Raw genomic sequence first — 14,086 nt, forward strand, 5'->3', positions numbered from 1 at the left:
TAGAGCAGAACCAAATGGAAATGTTAGAACTGAAAAACACAACAACAGAAATAAGAAAAATTTGCTGGATGGGCTCAATAGCAAAATGGAGATTACAAAGCAAAGAATCTGAGAATTTGAAGACAGAACAATAGAAGTTACCCAATCTGAACAACAGAGAAAAAACTATTGGAAAAATTGAACAGAGTCTCAGAAGCCTACACCAACACCACAGGGACTAACAGTCACGCTATTGGATTCCCAGAAGAGAAGCTAGGGGCAGAAAGATAGTTGATAAAATTTGGCTTAAAACTCTTCAAGTTTGGTGAAATACATTAATGTGCAGATTCAAGAAGCCCCATGAACCCCAAGCAGGACAAGCCAGACACATCATAATCCAATCACTGAAAACTAAAAAGAAAGACAAAAATCTTGACAGCAGAGCATAACTCAGAGGCATTCAAACGACTACTGACTTCTCAGCAGAAACAATGGAGGCCAGAAAAAAGTGGAATAACATATTTTTTAAGTGTTGAAATAACTGTCAACCCAGAATTCCAAATCCAGTGAAAATAACCTTCAGGAATGAAGATAAAGTGAGGACATTCTTAGATGAAGAAAGAAGAGAATTTGTCGTCAGCAGATCTGACCTAAAACAATGACTACAGAATTTTCAGTCAGAACAGAAATGACACCAGAATGAACCTGGAAGATCAGAAGTAAAGGAAAAGCAACAGAACTAGTAAATATCTGGTTGAATAAAACTGACTATTCTTTTCCTCATGAGTACTTTAAAAATATTTTGACCATTGAAAGCAGAAATTATAACATTGTTTAATGGAGCTTACCATATACATAGACGTTACGTATGACAACAACCTAAAAGGGAGAGGGCAAAGCGACCCACAGAGTAGTGACAAAGATTGGAACATATGTATATGTATAACTGATTCACTTTGTTATAAAGCAGAAACTAAAACACCATTGTAAAGCAGTTATACCCCAATAAAGATGTTAAAAAAAAAAACTAGCCTCATTTCCATAAAGACAAGCAAAAGAAAAAAAAACCTTTAAAAAAAAATCCAGTTTCAGCAAGAACTTGGCTAAGTCAGTGTAGTGAGAGGCCCCCTCCACCCTGATATCTGCTCACCCTCATATCTGACCAGGTTCCTCATCCCCCACCATCTCGCACTTGATGTCTGACCACCAGTCTTTCAAAGATCCTGTTAGGTCGGTTTAGCCAGAATCCCCCCGACCCTTGATGTTTCCTCTTAGCACATTTCCATCCAATGACTCCACCTGCTCCTTGGCTGTGAACCCACACTTGCCAACGCTGTATCTGAAGTTGAGCTCAATCTCTCTCCCCTCCTGCAAATCCCACTGCAGTGGCTCCTACACCCATCGTGACGGTCCTGAGTCGGCCTCATCATCTTTTTTTTTTTGCGGTGCGCGGGCCTCTCACCACTGTGGCCCCTCCCATTGCGGAGCACAGGCTCCAGACGCGCAGGCTCAGCGGCCATGGCTCACGGGCCCAGCCGCTCCGTGGCATGCGGGATCCTCCCGGACCGGGGCACGAACCCGTGTCCCCTGCATCGGCAGGCGGACTCTCAACCACTGCGCCACCAGGGAAGCCAACCTCATCATCTTTAACATGAGTGATGATTAATTTTTCTTTGACAGTACATGTAGTAGGAGTTCTGTGTTCTTCTGGAAGTGTCAAAATGTTGAGTCTACGTAGATTTCAAAAAGTGAAGTATGTATTTTGTAGTCCCTAGAACAACTACTAAAAAACTAGAAGACATGTGTTCAAAAACTCAACAGATAAATTAAAAGGGAATACTAAAAAACTGACCCCAAAGAGGGCAGTTAGAGGGAAGCCAAGCAATGAGAAACCAAGGGACAGAACAGTAAGCAAATAACAAATGAGAGGCTTAAATTCAAACATATCAAGAGTCACATTAAATGCACATGGTCTAAACTGGCCAATTAGAAGACAAACTTCAGATTAGATTAAAAACATACATGATGCAACTATGTGCTGTCTATAAGAAACTCATTTCAAATACAGTTACGTGGTAGGTTAGAAGCAAAGGGATGGAACAATATATACCATACAAACATCGATCGAAAGAAATGGAAGTGGCTATATTAGTACCAAACTAAATAAACTTAACAGCAGAATGTTAGCAGCAGCAGTACATGATGATAAAAGTCAATTCACCAAGAAGGCATAGTAATTATAAGTGTGTGTTCACCAAGCAACAGATTTTCAAAATTCATGAAACAAAAAACTGATAGGAGGGGGCCTCCCTGGTAGTGCAGTGGTTAAGAATCCACCTGCCAATGCAGGGGACACGGGTTGGAGCCGGGGTCCAGGAGGATCCCACATGCCGCAGAGCAACTAAGCCCGTGCGCCACAACTACTGAGCCTGCGCTCTAGAGCCTGTGATCCACAACTACTGAAGACCGTGCGCCTAGAGCCCGTGCTCCACAACAAGAGAAGCCACCGTAATGAGAAGCCCGCGCAACGCAATGAAGAGTAGCCGCTGCTCGCCGCAACTAGAGACAAGCCTGCGCGCAGCAACAGAGGCCCAACGCAGCCAAAATTAAATAAATAAATTTATTAAAAAAAAACTGATAGGAGAAATAGACAGATAATTATAACTGGAGAATTCAACACTCCTCATTTGGTGCTTGAACTAGTAGTCAGAAAACCAGTATGGCTTTGAGAGACCTGAACACTACCATCAACCTTCTTCATCTGACTGACATTTACACCCCAACCAAACCCAGCAGAATACACACTCTGTTCAAGTACACTAGAACAGTCACCAGGAAAGACCACATTCTGGGCCATAAAACACAGCTTAACAAATTTTAAAAAACTGAAATAATATCAAGTATGTTTTCTGACTGTAGTGGAATTAAACTGGAAATCAATAACAGAAAAATTGAACAACACACTTCTAAATTATCCATGAGTCAAGAAGAAGTCTTAAGGAAAATTATTAGAAAATATTTTGAACTGAATGAAATTAAAACAGAACATATCAAAATTTCGGGGGTAAAGCTCAAGCAATGTTTAGAGGGAAGTTCATATCATTAAATGCACATATTAGAAAAAAAGAAAAAATGTCAAATCAATAACCTAAAGTTTTACCTTAAGAAACTAGAAAAAGAGAAAAAGAAGCCAAAAGCAAGCAGAAGAGAAGAGACAATTAAGATAAAAACTGAAACCAATAAAAATCGAAAAGAGGGACATCCCCGGAAGTCCAGTGGTTAAGGCTCCGCCTCCCAATGCAGCGGTGCAGGTTCGGTCCCTGGCCAGGGAGCTAAGATCCCACATGCTGCCGGTTGTGGCCAAAAATTAAAAAAAGAAAAAAAATTGAAAAGAGAAAAATAATGGGGAAAATTCAATGAATCCTCAAGTGAATGCTTTGAAAAAAGATTTTAAAAATGGATAATCTTCTAGCAAGAATAACAAAGAAAAAATAAATAGAAGACATAATTTATCAACATGAGTTGTGGGAAGCGCATCACCTCAGACTATGCAGACATTAAAAGGTCCATAAGGGAATAATACTGTGAAAAACTCTATGCGCATCAAGTATTCAATTTCTCAAAAACCACAATCTACCAAAACTCACCCAAGATGCAATAGATGACCTGAATAGTTCTTTAACTATTAAAGAAACTGAATTCATAGTTAAAACCTTCCAAAAGAAGAAACCTCTAGGCTCAGACGGTTTCAGTGGAAATTCTATAAAATACATAACACCAATTATATACAATCTCTTCCAGAAAGTAAAAGAGGAGGGAACACCTCCCAACTAATTTTATGATGCTTACATTACCTTGATACCCAAATCAGAAAGAATCTGCAAGAAAACTACAGAGCAAAATCCCTCATGAACAGAGACGCAAAGATCCTCAACAAAACGTTAGTAAAGCAAATCCAGTACTGAATAAAAAGAATGCCCCCCCACGGCCACGTGGGGTCTGTCCTGGAAACACCAGGGAAATCATCCGTGCCGTCCACCATCCCAGCAGCCTAATGAACAAAACCCAATCAATGCAAAAAAGACATCTGAAAATATCCAAAATCCATTCATGATAAAAAACACTCTCGGACTTCCCTTGTGGTGCAGCGGTTAAGAATTCGCCTGCCAATGCAGGGGACACAGGCTCGAGCCCTGGTCCGGGAAGATCCCACATGCCGCAGATGGAGCAAAACATATGAAAGCCAGTGTACCACAACCACTGAGCCTGTGCTCTTTGCCTGTGAGCCACAACTACTGAGCCCATGTGCCACAACTACTGAAGCCCGCATGCCTAGAGCCTGTGCTCCGCAAAAAGAGAAGCCACCGCAATGAGAAGCCCGTGCACTGCAACAAAGAGTAGCCCCCGCTCGCCGCAAGTAGAGAGAGCCCATGCAGCAACAAAGACCCAACGCAGCCAAAAATAAAATATAAATAAATTTATATATTAAAAAAAACCTCTCAGCATATCAAAAATAGAATGGAATCTACAAAAAGCCTATAGCTACTGTCATGCTTAATAGTGAAAGACCAAATACTTTCCCCATAAATCGGAAATAGGACAAGGACATCCATTCTCACTACTCCTATTTGGAATCATACTGGAAATCCTAGTCAGGACAATTAGGCAAGAAAAAGAAATAAAAGGCATACAGATTGGAAAAGAATAAATAAATCTGTTCTATTTGCAGAAAATACTTGTGTATATGGAAAATCTCAAGGAATTAAAAAAAAATCCTCCTAAAACTGAAAAACAAATTTACCAGGATTACTACAGGATACAAAGTCAATACACTAGAATCAACTGTATTCCTATACACTAGTGATAAACAATTAGAAACAAAAAATTCTATATTTACAATCATTGAAAAAGAAGAGGAAGAGGAGAAAGAGATGGAGAAAAGAAGAAATACTTAGGTATAAACCTAGCAGAACATGTCCAGGAGCAGCATGCTAAAAACCTCACACATCCACTCCCCCACACCCCCCAAAGCAGACCTAAGTACATGGAGAGGGGCACCATGTTCATGGATTGAAAAGAGTCATCGAGGCAAAGACGTTAATTCTTCCCAAATTGATCTATAGGTTTAATGCAACTTTGACCAAGATCCCAAAAGGATTTTTTGTAGATACAGACAAGCTATTTCTAAAATGGGTATGAGCATGCAAAAGAACTAGAATAACCAAAACAAAAAACAAAAAACCCTGAACAAGAGTGCAGTTGGCAGAATAACAGTCCTGAGGCTCACTGTAAAGCCACAGTAGTCAAGGCTGTGGTGTCACAAAGGAACAGACACACGCACCAGTGGAGGAGAGTATACAATCTATACATGAACCTGCTGAAACATGTAAAGTTGATTTTTGACAAAACTGCAAAGAAGGAAGGGTAGTCTTTTCAGCAAACGGTATTTGAACAACTGGATATGGAAAAAAATAAGCTCCAACTAAATTTCATATGTAATGCAAAAGTTCACCAAAATGCACAATAGGTATAAATGTAAACCGTAAGACTATGAAACTTCCGGGAGAAAACCTTTGTAACCTGGAGTTAGAGATAACACCAAAAGCGTGATCCATAAAAGTAAGAGAAAGAGAGAAATTAGACCTCATGAAAATTAAAAACTTCTGCTTTATGAAATACAAGACAATGTAAAGACAAGCCACAAACTAGGAGGAAATATTGGCAAATCAGATATCCGACAAAGAACTCTTGAAACCCAACAGTAAGAAAGTAACCAGAGGGGAAGTGGGCAGAGCAAGAAACACCAGGAATCCAGCTCCCACCTGGACAGCAACTGCACAGGCAGGATCTGTCTGATGTAACTATTTTTGAAACCTGGAGTCTGTTGAAGGCTTGCAACTTCCAGGGGAAGGCCTGGAGGGTAAACTGTGGTTAATTTTGGTCATTTTCAGCTCTTAGCTCTGTAGCAGCTACCACTCCCCCCGCCCCCGCAGGCAGCTGTGCATGTATTCCTAGAGCAGCTTGCAGACAGACTGTGGAAGCCAGGGTGGGCAAAACGGACGCAGATCTTCAATAAGATTATGTCAGCAGATTTCTCATCAGAACTTTGGAAGCCAGAAGCAGTGCACCCATATATTCAAAGTGCTAAAAGAAAAAAAAGTTGACAAAGAATCCAATATCCACTAAAAATGTTCTTCAAAAGTGAGGGAGAAATTAAGACATTTCCAGATAAACAAAAGCTGAGGAAGTCTGTGACCACTAGACCTGCCCTGCAAGAAATGCTCAAATGAGTCCTGCAGGTTAAAAGAAAGCACCTAGTCAGTACACCTAAGTTGTATGGAGAAAAAAAGATCTCAACAGAAGTAAATACACTTACTATGACACATTGTTTTCTACATGATTTAGGAGACTAACACATTAAAAAAATTATGTGTAAAAACTAGTATTACAAACTCTGGTTTGTAACTCCAAATCTTGTTTTCTACATAATTTAGGAGACTAATACATTGAAAAGAATTAACTTATGTTTTAGGGCACAGAATGTATAAAGATGTAATCTTGTGACATCAACAGCTGAAAGGGGTAAGGACAGAACTGTAAAGCAGCAGAGTTTTTGCATGTTATTAAAGTTAAGCTGGTATAAATCCAAATTAGTGTTAAAATTTTTAGAAAGATAAATGTAATCCTTGTGGCAACCACAAAGAAATTAGCTGGAGAAAATACACAAAAGGAAATGAGAAAGGAATTTAAACATTTCACTACAAAAAAATCAACTAAGGGCTTCCCTGGTGGCGCAGTGGTTGAGAGTCCGCCTGCCGATGCACGGGACGCGGGTTCGTGCCCCGGTCCGGGAAGATCCCACATGCTGCAGAGTGGCTGGGCCTGTGCGCCATGGCCGCTGGGCCTGCACGTCCGGAGCCTCTGCTCCGCAGCGGGAGAGGCCACAACAGTGAGAGACCCGCGTACCGAAAAAAAAAAAAAAATCAACTAAACACGAAAGAAGACAGAAATGCAGGAAATTAGGGACCAAAAAAAGCTATATGGCACATAGAACACAAATAGCAGAAGTAAGTCCATCCTTATCAGTAATTACTTTAAATGTAAATGGATTAAATTCTCCAGTCTAAAGACAGATTGGTGGAATGGATAAAAATCCATGATCCAACGACAGTAGACCCTTGAGCAATGTGGGAGTTATGGGCAGAGACTCACCACACAGTTGAAAATCTGCATATAACTTTACAGTCAGCTCTCTGTATCTGTGGTTCCACATTCATGGATTCAACCAACTGTGGATCGTGTAATACTGTAGTGCATGTTTACTGGAAAAAAACCCCACATATAAGTGGACCTGTGCAAACCCATGTTGCTCAAGGGTCAGTTGCATAGCCTGCCTACAAGAAACTCACTTGAGATCGAGAGACACAGGTGGATGGAAAGTAAAAGGATGGATCAAGATATTCCTGCAAATAGCAACTGACCAAAACAGACCAGGGTGGCTGTACTAATATCAGAGAAAAGAGACTTTATTCACACACCTAAGGACAAACCATCAAAACATATGAAGCAAAAACCCTGACAGAGCTGAAGGGAGAAATGGGCAGTTCTAACTGAGTTCCATTCTACCTTAGAAATCCACATCCCTGTGTCCTCTTCCTCAGCACGCCCCAGCACTGGGTGCCCTACAGAGACCTCTTATCACAGTCACTCTTCTGTCTCAGGGCAGGCATTCTGGGTATTGCACATCACCTGTTCAAATCACTGTGTGCTTGTGTCCTGACAATACCTACTGTGTGTTAATTTACAGACACGATCACCCAACCCTGTGCTGCGTTCACTCCAGCTCCTGTCGTCTGTGGACCCTCCCTTTATTCCTCCATCATGCTGGACCCACAGCCAGGTGCATGCTGACCGCAGGCGAGCAGGCCTGTATGGTGGGCAAGAAGCGGACCAGAGCTCACCCAGTCAGAGAGGACTTCCTGCCCACCCCCAGCACTGAGTCCTAAATTCCTGATTTCACAGGGTAAGAAAAGATATTCACAAGCTTCTTCCAGGCAAGTGGCATGAAATGCAAGATACTAACTTTTGAACTCCACAGAACATTTTTTCACGTTTAGCATCTCGGAAACTGGGCTGTGCCTCGCCACGGATGGGACGTGGATTTGGCGAACAAGGATGACCACTGTCCACGGACACTGCTCTGCCCCTTCCCGTGACACGCAGACCAGCCCCCGAGCTCGGGAGCTGCTGGCATGCAGGCTCTGTGGCCACAGACACGCGGAGCATAGAGTCAGGGTCTTCGGAACCGAAACCAACTCTGAACCGAATCCCCTCAAGACCCCTCACCTACTCAGCGCCACCCCACTCAACACTCCCTCTGAGCGCGTTCTCAGGCTCCCCTAATACACCCGTCATGGGTTCACTCAGCGCCACCCCACTCAACACTCCCTCTGAGCGCGTTCTCAGGCTCCCCTAATACACCCGTCATGGGTTCACTCAGCGCCACCCCACTCAACACTCCCTCTGAGCGCGTTCTCAGGCTCCCCTAATACACCCGTCATGGGTTCACTCAGCGCCACCCCACTCAACACTCCCTCTGAGCGCGTTCTCAGGCTCCCCTAATACACCCGTCATGGGTTCACTCAGCGCCACCCCACTCAACACTCCCTCTGAGTGCGTTCTCAGGCTCCCCTAATACACTCGTCATGGGTTCACTCAGCGCCACCCCACTCAACACTCCCTCTGAGCGTGTTCTTAGGCTCCCCTAATACACCCGTCATGGGTTCAATGCCACAAAGACACATCTACCCCCCAACTCTAATTTTTGTACAGATCTGCCAGGGAGTCTCTGGTCTACAGAAAGCAAGTATCAAGAAACTAAGACATGGGACTTCCCTGGCGGTCCAGAGGTTAGGACTTCACCTTCCAGTACAGGGGGTGCGGGTTCCCTGGTCTGGGAGCTAAGATCCCACATGCCTCACAGCCAAAAAACCAAAACAGAAGCAATACTGTAACAAATGCAATAAAGACTTTAAAAAATGGTCCACTTCAAAAAAAAAAATCTTTAAAATAAAGAAACTAAGACACGTCACCATTTTCTTTATGCCAGAGAAAGACAAGGCATTTTTTCATTTCTTCAGGGAGGGGGAAAGGGAACCACCAATTCGAAGTTCTAATAACAAACAACCTAAAATAATGCGTAACCATAAACGCTGCCTTCGACTAAAATCTGTCCTGCGTATCACCAGGTCACAGGCAGAGCCAGGGCGCTGCAGGTTTCTGCCGCCATACCTCAGAACCACGTGGAGTTACATTCATTACCCGTCCATGGGACTGGGCGGGCAGTCCCCGTACTCTGGGGACCCAGCTTGGTGCAGGGGGCAAGGCACGCATCCAAAACCCGGACTCCCGACGACTGCGTGGCTTCAGACCACACCTGCCATCCACCCTGCAGTGAAAAGTCTGGGTGCCCTCACAGGGGACCCCGTTCGGGTGCACAGGAACGTCTTGACCCAGGGCACCCACACCCGACACATGTACTCCTCGTTCGAGGGCCACTCTGTCATTGGGCCACCAGGGCCGTGCCCAAGAGCTGCCGGTGTGAGAACACGTGCTTCCTCATCTGAAAGCATCTCAGAGGCAGGAGTTGCTGTAAAGTCACCGGTGGAACCATGACCCAAGCTCCAAGGAGGGGGAGTTGAGCTGGCGGAAGGTGTGGGAGCCCAGGTGAGGGGGCAGGACTGGGGCAGGGGCAGAACCGGACACACGGCAGAGCCTGTCCCCAAAGGCCTGGCGCCTCTTGGGCCGTGGGCCCCGCTCCCAATGCATCCTGATGGGAGGGCTGTGTAGCTCACTGCCCACTGCCCAGCCCCAGGACAGGAGCCGGTCCTCACAACACGGAGGATGAAGCCAACAGAGGGGGCGGGGTGGCTCCAGGGGGACATTAAAAGCACAGTTGGGGGCAGGCAAGCGGCACAGGGGTGCTAAGTGCTCCAGATGCTCCCCTGGCACGTCAGGGGGCCTACTGGACCCGCTTTCCCGTGTGAAAGTCCTCATTTAGGGTCCTGCCACCTCCTACCAGGCCCTTGGAAAAGAGGTAGTGGACCCACCTCACCCTAAGAGGCAGAAGCACACGGCTGACGACGGTCAGCTGCTTGTCTGAAGTGAGTGCCTTTGTGGGGACAGCGCCCCACCACTCATCGCAGGGCAGAGCGTGCCCAGGCCCCACAGGGCCCCTGTCCCCGTCCCCACCTCCACGGTCCGTGCAGCAATCCATGGTCCATGGCAGCGACAGGGGAAGTGGCGAGAGGGAGCACGGGAGAGGCGGGTGGGGGGGGGGAGCACAGGCACCCACACATCAGCCCACTGTCCAGGGCGGCAGCTTGCGTGGGCCACACGAAGTAACTGATTTTTTTTTTGCGGTACGCGGGCCTCTCACTGTTGGGGCCCCTCCCGTTGCGGAGCACAGGCTCCAGACGCGCAGGCTCAGCGGCCATGGCTCACGGGCCCAGCCGCTCCGCGGCACGTGGGGTCTTCCCGGACCGGGGCACGAACCCGTGTCCCCTGCATCGGCAGGCGGACTCTCAACCACTGCACCACCAGGGAAGCCCAAGTAACTGATTTTAAGGGGATAAAAGAAAGCGGCGCTCGCTGCCGCTGTCCTCCTGCCCCAGCTTGTCCCACACCCCACGTGGGTGTCTGCATCCTCTGCAAAACAAGAGGATTCCACGTGAGGCCTGGTCACCTCTGCGTTACACGGCAGTGTGGCTCGTATCTGTCAATGGACCCGTCTCTGCTGGCTGGCATTTGGGTCTTACGTAAGTGAGCAAATTGAAACAATAAATAAAGAGACAACTACACCTCAATAACTAAATTAAAAAAAGAGAGAGAGACCACACCACGTGCTTGCAGAGTTTGCCAGCTGGGAAGAGGGACAAAGCAGCATCGCAGCAAACAAAGCCCCCTACCCCATCCCCAGGGCCTCACGGGAGACGGCAGAGGACACCGTGAAGCTGGAACCACCTCACCGGGGCCAGGGGACCCTCACGCTGGGGGGAGGCTGCTCGCTCTCCCAGCCCCTGATGTCCCGCCGGACGAAGCGCAAGACTCAGGAAGCGATGGCTGCAGAGCTGTGGAGGCTGGGGCACCGGAGTGCCCAGCGCGGCCAGGGCACCCGCACGCTGGGAGACACAGACGGGGAGCCACAGCAGGAGCCCAGCCATGCTCTGCAGGGTGCGCAGGGGACCCTGACCGTACCCAGGACAAGGGAGCATCCCCTGAGCGTCGGGCATCCGGCCTCCACAGCCTCCCTCTGCCCTTGCTCTGGGCTGGCAGGAGTGGACCGGATTCTCCCTGCTGCCTGGGAGCACCCCTTGGCCCAGGCACCCTGCGCCTTTGCCGGGCTCCTGTCCTCCCCTGGGCCTCCGCTTTGTGGGGCAGACACAGGCCCGAGAGCCCCCTGGTCACCACTCCTGATTCTCGGCGGTCGGTTCCTGCCAGAGAAGCAAGAGCTCTCAGGCTTCAGAGGCGGGGGACCCTGACCGCAGCGCTGCACCGCCTGGTGGGCGCCGTCACCGCTGCTGCGCTTCCTTCCCCAGGCTCCAGCCCGGGGGGCTCCCCACGTGCGGGCTGGAGGAGAGAAGTAAGGAAGGGAAGATGGAGAGGCCCCAGCCACAGACCCCACAGAGAGGTCAGCCCCAGCGAGGCTTTGGCCCACCACCAGCCCTGCTGCCCTGCCGCGGGCTCAGCGCGCACGCCTGCCACGCTGCACACATCTCCTTGGTCAATGCGCCTGCGCTGACCTTGCGCCTGCCATTTGGGTCAGAGGGCCTGTGACCATCAGGCTTCGGGGGTACTTCCAAGTTCAGGATGTGCCCTTATGACAAGCAAAGAGGACCCTGACCCCAGAGAGCCTGCAGTGGAGGGAGTCGCCACGCGGCGTCACGGGGCGGGGCGGGGCGGGGATAGCGGCAGGCAGGCAGTGAGAGGAGGACGGACACTGCAGGAGCCCATGCTGGCCCGCATGGCGCCCTGACAGAGGGGAAGGGCAAGTGCACCGGGAAAGGGCGCGCGGGCTTTCCGCACACTGGTATTTTTGCAACTTCCCTGTAAGTTTGAAGTGATTTCCAGTTAAATGTTAACAAAAACCTTGAACCACACCGCCTGCAGCCCCCCAGATTTCAGAACATGAAAGAGTCCCTGCCCTCCAGACCTGCCGAGTGTGGGGGCGATCAGAAGCGAGCGGGTGGGGTTTTGCTGCGAGTCCCGTCAGGGACAGAGCCAGCACTTTCCAGGCCAGGCGAGCAGCCGGCGTCGTCCTCACCGCCACCGTCAGCAACGGGGAGTGCCTGTGACGTCACAGAAGCCGAGCGCAGGCGCCTCCTCAGCAAGGCCTGAGCCCGGTTCTCCTGCCTTCGGGGCGCACCCCGTCCCGGCCCGTCCTGCGCAGCGCGGGGACCCAGGCGGAGGCTCCACGGAGGTCTCGCCCGCCTGAGTGTGGAGTCTGGCCTTGTTCCCCTCAAGGGTCCCGGGGGCGGGGGGGGGAGCAATACCCCCACCCGGGGGGCGGCTCCTGGGGAAAGCCGCGGGAGGGGGGGAGGGCCCCTGTCGTGCTGCCGGCAGCGGGGAGTGGGGGACAGCGGTGGCCTCTGACCGGTCAGCCGGGGAGCGAGCCCAGGCCCAGGCCCACGCCAGCCCCCGGGGGCAACCGGCCTGTGATTGCGCTCTCCGCCCCGGGCCGTCATCGGCCATGGAGACGGCTCCATTCTGGACCGGGTGTCTCACTGACCCCTCGACTGAGTTGGAAACGTTCTAGAGCACGCCGCCGCGAGCTCCAGGTCTCCTTACCTTCACGTTTATGAGGCCTCGCTTGTGGCCAGCAGATCGTCATCCCTGCCCTGTCTCCACCGTCCCCGAGCCCCCACACCGTGGACCACGCGCTTCCTTCTCAGACCGTCAAGATGCTCGGGGCCAGGCTGCCACCTCCTATTCTGAGCGCGTTTCACCGAGGAAACCCCTACAGCCCCCGCAGGAGCCGGGTGAGGGGGCGGCTGCTTGCCCCAAGTTGCTAAACTTCAGTGTGACTGAGGAGGGAGACGCTGTCCACCCGCACCTCCTCTCTGGCAGCATTCCTGCCGCATCCAGCATTACAGGTGCTCAGGCAGGGCAGTGCAGGAGCCCCCCTGCCACCTGTGCTGCTACTGCCTGACGGACTCACATGCCCCCGACGCTGCTCTGCTGGGGACCTCCTCCCAAGCGGGTCCCCGGAACGACACCCAGAACCGACGGACCGAGCACCCAGCAAGGGGAGGCAGCCTCATTACTGCAGGGGGGCTGGACGCTGGGACAGGTGACTCGGGTGTGAGCGCGAGTCCCCCCCCGAGAGGCAGAGAGGACCGCAGGGCACAGGCCAAGAGCCAGAAAAGGACCCTAAGCCATAGGCATGGCTGACGGCCCTGGACCAGCTGGGCTGACGCAAGAGCCCAGGCAGCAGGCAGCCAGGGAGCGAGAGCCACGGCTGGGGACCTTGAGGCCACCCTGGAAGCTGCCCACACAGCGTGGGCGGGAGCAAGGCTGGTCTGGAGGGCCATCACGTGTGGGAGGAGAGGCCGAGGGGGCACGAGCCCAGCAAGGGGGGTCCAGGTGAGAGGTTCTTGCGTAAACGGACTCATACTTCTTGGTGTCATTTTTCATAAAATTACAGTAAAAACCACCCAAGTTGCGCCTAAGTTCTTGAGCTAAGACATTCAACAACCATCTCTTGAATGCTGCCGTTTCCCACTGCAGACCGAGGCCCACAAGGGCAGGGCCTGTCCGCCGCCCCTCCCGGCACAAGTGAGAGGCAGGATCGCTGCTACTTTCAGCTTTTAAAACTTCTCAGGGTGACAGAGGTCAAGAGTATGTACATCCGCTGTGGAGAAAACAATCTCTCAAATCAAAATTCCATCTCCAGCAAAACCCGAGCCTCTGCTGTGACCCTGATCACCCGTGACCAGCAGACCTGTGGCTGCGAAGTCCTCACTAAAACGAGACAACAGTCCTCTCTTCCCGTTGCCCCCCGGAGCTTAGAACAGCACAGAAAGCAGGGAACAGTGACTTCCCAAGTGGG

At 49.9% G+C, this 14,086-nt stretch overlaps 1 protein-coding gene across 1 annotated transcript in view; it reads right to left on the bottom strand.

The window, feature by feature from the left end:
- The window catches only part of ACSF3 (acyl-CoA synthetase family member 3), a 59,764-nt gene that overhangs the window by 13,300 nt on the left and 32,378 nt on the right, over positions 1-14,086 (bottom strand). The window lies entirely within an intron of this gene.

Source organism: Leucopleurus acutus (genome assembly GCF_964270905.1).
Source record: "Leucopleurus acutus genome assembly, chromosome: 20".
In the NCBI taxonomy this organism is placed as follows: Eukaryota; Metazoa; Chordata; class Mammalia; order Artiodactyla; family Delphinidae; genus Leucopleurus; species Leucopleurus acutus.